We start from the raw sequence: 6,218 nt of genomic DNA, 5'->3' as shown, positions 1-6,218 counted from the left end.
TGTGAGCCACCATGTGGTTGCTGGGATTTGAACTCAGGACCTTTGGAAGAGCAGTCGGGTGCTCTTACCCACTGAGCCATCTCACCAGCCCATATTTCCTGTTTCAAAAGACTGTCAGATGGTGCTGGGCCAGAAGGCTGACGATTGATGCTCCAACATCCTGACACACAGGGGCAGCATAGGTAATCAGCTAGCTCTACAACTTGTCTCAGTTCTGGAAGCTGTGTTAGGTTTCCTATATTTTCATATAATACTGTTCTTTCTTGGATTTCTGACAGGATCGAAGACTAGTTATTGTCTCATAATCAACCCAGGCTATTTATCATGGAGAGTATATATTTGACAGGATAGTGTTCAAATAGTATAAAATCTAACCCAGGACATAACAGATATGGAATTATAAGCCTCTATAAAGTTTGATAGATACGAGTATTCTAATTAATTGCCAAAATGATGGACAGGATATTAGCTGTAAAATATACTTCATAAATTATAGAATAATAATCGTGGTGTGCAATTTAATTTTCTATTTATTTTTGAGAGGAAAGAGCCTTTTAACTGCTCAAGAAGGGAGAAATGTGAATTGTTGTCTATGCAGGTGAAGGCAGGCACTAGACAATAGAACATAATGAGCAATCACTAGAGCCTGTGATTGGGCAGTGCATAAAGAAGGCAGTATGACAGTTTTAGAGAAGGGAGAGTTAGGGAGACACAAGAAGAGGGAAGGAAGATGAGGAAGAGAAAGATGAACAAGAGCTACATAGCTTTAAATAGCAACAGATAGCTATGAATATTATATAAGGGATGAATAATTACAGGACAATTTGTCTAATCTAGGTGAATAGTTTATATCACTATCAATTGGCTCTGAGTTCATTGTGTGCACATTTTGTGGGATGAGAACTTACTGATATAAATCTTAGTGAAAAATTACAAGTCTCTAGAGTTATAATTTTTTTGGGTTACTTCAGTATCACTGCTTCTAGGGGGCAGTATGAACCACACTGGATCACTGTGACATTGTAGAACACAGATCAGTGATCTTCCAGGCCAGGGCACACCTTGGTAACTCTTGCCAGATAAAAGATTGGAAGCAATCTGTCCTTAAGATGGGTTAAATTGAAGGAGACATTGTCCTTCTCCATGTTGCTTCCTCTCTTGTTCTAGAAGTCTTACAACTCCCTACCTCAGAGTCTCTACAATTGTAGTGTCTCACTCACCAAGTCTCAGTATTGAGATCCTTTCTGATATTGAACCCCAGCACCCATTCCTTATGGCTGGCTAGATGGAATAGTTTCCGTCTATAACTCAGGCTACACACAAATGAAAGAAGTCCCTGTCTCTGCCACTTGAATATTGGGAAATGAACCTGAGTTGTCTCTTAGAGCAGCCAGTGCTCTTAACTGCTCAGTCCTATCTCCAGCCCCTTTGATTTCCTTTGCTTCAAATATTTTTCATACATTGTGTAGTAATTATGGCTTCTCCTCCCCCAACTCCTCTGAAATCATCCTCACATTCTCTTCATCTCAATCCACACCCTTTGTGTCTCTCCTAAGGAAAGAAACAGCCACTTGCAGAATCCTGAGACAGAGCCAGGTGTGGTAGTACACAAGTGTAATCCCAGCACTTGGGAGGAAGAGGCAGGAAGACCTCCAGCCTGGTCTACTAAGTGAGCTACAGAACAGCCTGCCTTACAATGCGACCATGTCCGGGAAAACAAACAACAATTAAGCAAATAAACAAAAGACAAGTCAAAAGAAAAGCAAAAGAAAAATGCAAGTTGGAACAGGAGAGAATAAATAAACCAACAGAAAAAAGTTAAATAAAAATAAAAACAACAACAACAAAATGTCCTTAGAGATACATAGCAGTTCAAAGACAGAGGAATCTAATAAAAATAGGAAATTTGTAGCTATAATATACAAGCAAAGGACCTATAATATAAAAGTAAAACAAAGAAAAGGGCCTGACACATGCTTGTTCAACACAGAGCTGCCTAAATGCACTTGAGTTTGCTTTGTGTTGGCACCAAGTGCTGGACATTCAGCCTCTCCTTAAGAGTGGGATTTCCTTCCACGTGGAGACTCCATTTGACTGCAGTAGTGTTTCATCTGCAAGTCTTCATGGATTGGAGATAGTTTGTTCGTTAAGAATGGAAACATGTGTCTACTTCTCTCAACTTCGTCATGTCATGTCACTTGATATAAATTTATACATGCCCTCTGCACACTGCTTCAGGCTCTCTGAGTTTATATGTGCATCAGTTCTGTGTTTTAGAAAGCATGGTGTCTTCAGTTGAGGAGCCGCTGCTATGAACATAGTTGAGCAAGTGTCTTTTGGTATTATGAGTCCTCTTTGGGAAAATATCTAGGAGTCATAAAGCGGGATCTAGAAGGTAGAAACATTCTCAAATTTCTGAAAACCTGCAAGATTGATTTCAAAAGTGGTTGTCCAATTTTTCACTCACAGAAGCAATTTGAGGAGTGTTCCCATTGTTGTATAACCTCCCCAACATGAGCTGTCACTTGAGGTTGTGATCTTAGCCATTCTGAAGTGTGTTAGATGGTTTCTCAAGAGCCATTGCGATTTGCATTTCTTTGATGATTTGGAATGTTGAGAAACTTTTTCCCTGTGCCCATATCTTCAAGGCTTTTCCCCACTTTCTCCTCTATCAATTTCAGTGTCTCTGGTTTTATGTGGAGGTCTTTGATCAACTTAGACTTGAGNTTTGTACAAGGAGATATGAATGGATCAATTCTCATTCTTCTACATGATAGCCGCCAGTGCATTTATTTAGGTGCTTCTTAGCCTGTAGAGATTCCTCTGTTGAAATATTCTGTGTAATTCAGTACCTAATTTTTAAATGGGGGTATTTGGCTTATGGATAACTAATATTTTGTTGTGTTTATAGTGTTTGGATAACATGCTTCTGTCAGATGTAGGGTTAGTGAGGATCTTCTTCCAATCCTTAGGCTGTTGTTTTGGCATGCTGATGCACTCCTTGGCTATATAGAAGCTTTTTCAGTTTCATCAAGTCCCGTTATTCATGGTTGATCTCATGGTCTGAGCTGTGGGGTTTTCTTCGGGAAGTTCTCTCCTGTGCCCGTGTGTTCCAGGCTAGTCCCCTACTTTCTCTTGTAATCCCCTACTTTCTCTTGTATTAGATGTTGTGTATCCATTTTTATGTTGAAGTCTTTGATCAATCGGACTTGCGAGTACTGGAGGATGATAAATATAGAGCAGCTAGCTTTCTTCTACATGTAGATATCCAGTTAGACAGCCACCAATTGATGAAGATGCTGTCTTTTTTTCCAATGTCTCTTTTACCTTCTCTGTTAAAAATGAAGTGTTGATGGTTGATAGTTGTATTGGTTTATTTGTGTACTTTCAGGGGTATTCCATTGATCAACTTTTCTGTTTTTCAGTCAATACTATGCAGTTTTCATTTTACTATGATTATGTAGTACAGCATGTGATCAGGGAGAGTGATACTTTTGAAAGTACTTTTATTGGAGGGGATTGCTTTAGGTATCCAGTTTTTTTAATTTTTACTTCTTATTTTTCCATATGAAGTAAAGAATTGATCCTTCAAGGTCTTTAAGAATTTTGTTAGAATTTAATGGAAATTCCTTTGAATCAGTACATTAATGTTGGTATGATGGCATTTTGAACTACATTAATCCTCTGATTGCAGGATCATGAGAGACCTTTGCATCTTCTCATGGCTTCTTCTACTTAATTCTTCAGAAACTTGTTCTCTTCATACAAGTGTTTTGCTTGCTCAGATAGAGTTATACCAATACATTTCGTATTATTTTTGCTCTTTCGTAGGGTGTTGTTGCCATCATTTCTTTCTCATGATGGTTATCATTTGTGTAAAGGAGGGCTTCAGAATTATTTGAGTTAACTTTCTATCTGCCACTTTGAAAAAGGTATTTTTTCATCTCTAGCAGTACTCTGGTAGAATTTGAAGTGTCTTTTATTTATACTATAAATGCATCTGTGAATAGAGATACTGTGACTTCTTCCTTTCCAACCTGTTCCCCTCAACTGGCATTCGTTGTATTATATGTAGACCACCAAATTCTATATTGAATATATAGGGAGTTAGTTGCCTGCATTGTGTTAACCATGTCATTAATGGAACTGCTTCATCTTTCTCTCCCTTAATTTGATATTGGTTATCAGCTTGCTGTATATTATGTTTATGTATATGCCTTTTATCCCTGGTCTCTACAGCACTTTTATCATGAAAGGGTGCTGGATTTTGTCAAAGGATTTTCAGCATCTGATGAGGTGACCATGTGTCCTTTTTCTTTCCAGTTGTTTAGATGGTTGATTATGCGGTTGTATTTTCCTAAATTGAACCATCCCTGCATCCCTGGAGTAAAGCCTACTGGAGCATGGTTGATCATTCATATCATGTCTTCTTCAATTTTGATTCCGATGGTGTTATTTAGTATTAGTATCAATATTCATATGGCAAAATTTGTCTAAATTCTATCAAATTTATTTGTTGAGTGGTCTCTGAATCAACATGACTGTGGTCTCATAGAATAGATAGAATAGATAGATAGATAGATAGATAGATAGATAGATAGATAGATAGATAGATAGATGGATAGATAGATGGATAGATAGATAGATAGATAGATAGATGGACAGATGCATAGATGGACAAAGAAACAGATAGTCTAACAAACAGTGTCCTAATACAAACCCCTTGTATACTTTTACTCATCCATGTGCTCACTAATTGAGCTAAATAGACACACCTGATACTCCACATCCTCTCTTCATTGTGTGGCATTCGGGAACAACACTGGAGCCACACAAAAGTCAGGCAAGCTCCCTGCTGCTTAATATCTCAATTTTAATAAGTTAGTTTATTTTATTTAGATTTTTTTATTAGACATTCACTTTATTTACATTTCAAATGCTGTCCCCTTTTCAGGTTTCCCCTCCGAAAACCCACTATCCCCTCTCCCCTCCCCATGCTCGACAACCCACCCACACCTGCTTCCTGGCCCTGGTATTACCCTAAACTAGAGCATAGAGCCTTCTCAGGACCAAGGGCCTCTCCTCCCATTGATAACTGACTAGGCCATCTTCTGCTACATATGCAGCTAGAGCCATGAGTACTCTTTGGTTGGTGATTTAGTCCCTGGGAGCTCTGAGGGTAATGGTTAGTTCACATTGTTGTTCCTCCTATGTGGCTGCTCCCCCCTTCACTTCCTTGGGTCCTTTCTCTAGCTCCTTTATTGGGGATCCTCTGCTCAGTCCAATGGTACACTGCGAGGATCCATGTCTGTATTTGTCAGGCTCTGGTGGAGCCTCTCTGGAGACAGCTATAACAGGCTTCTGTCAGGAGCACTTGTTGGCATCCACAAAAGTTTATGGGTTTGGGGCTGGCAAGATGGCTCAGTGGGTAAGAGCACTGATGGCTCTTCTGAAGGTCCTGAATTCAAATCCCAGCAACCACATGGTGGCTCACAACCACCCATAATGAGATCAGACACCCTCTTCTGGTGTGACTGAAGTCAGCTACACTGTCCTTACGTATAATGATAAATAAATCTTTGGGCCAAAGGAATCAGGGACAGAGTGGAGTGAGCAGGGCCAACTGGAGCCTGTGGGATTGATCAGAGCAAGCAGAGGTCCTAAAAATTCAATTCCCAGTAACCACATGAAGGCTCACAACCATCTGGACAGCTGCAGTTTACTCATATACATTAAATACATAAATAAATAAATCTTTTAAAAAATCAGTGTCTGGGGCTGGTGAGATGGCTCAGTGGGTAAGAGCACCCGACTGCTCTTACGAAGGTCTGGAGTTCAAATCCCAGCAACCACATGGTGGCTCATAACCATCCCTAACAAGATCTGACGCCCTCTTCTGGAGTGTCTGAAGACAGCTACAGTGTACTTACATTTAATAAATAAATAAATCTTTTAAAAGAGTTAAATAAAAAAAAATTTAAAAAAAAAGAATTTTATTGAGTATTTTTGCACCGATATTCATAAACCTTTATGAATTGGTCTGAAGTTCTCTTTTTTTGTTGGGTCTTTTTATGGATCAAGTATCAGGGTAAATGTGGCTTCATAGGATGAATTGTGTAGAGTACCTTCTGTTTCTATTTTGTGGAATAGTTTAAGGAGTATTGGTCTTCTTTGGATGCCTGATAGAACTCTGCACTAAACCCATCTGGTTCTGGGCT

The sequence above is a fragment of the Mus pahari genome, unplaced genomic scaffold (assembly GCF_900095145.1).
Source record: "Mus pahari unplaced genomic scaffold, PAHARI_EIJ_v1.1 scaffold_12059_1, whole genome shotgun sequence".
Classification (NCBI taxonomy): Eukaryota; Metazoa; Chordata; class Mammalia; order Rodentia; family Muridae; genus Mus; species Mus pahari.
This window is presented reverse-complemented; position numbering follows the sequence as displayed.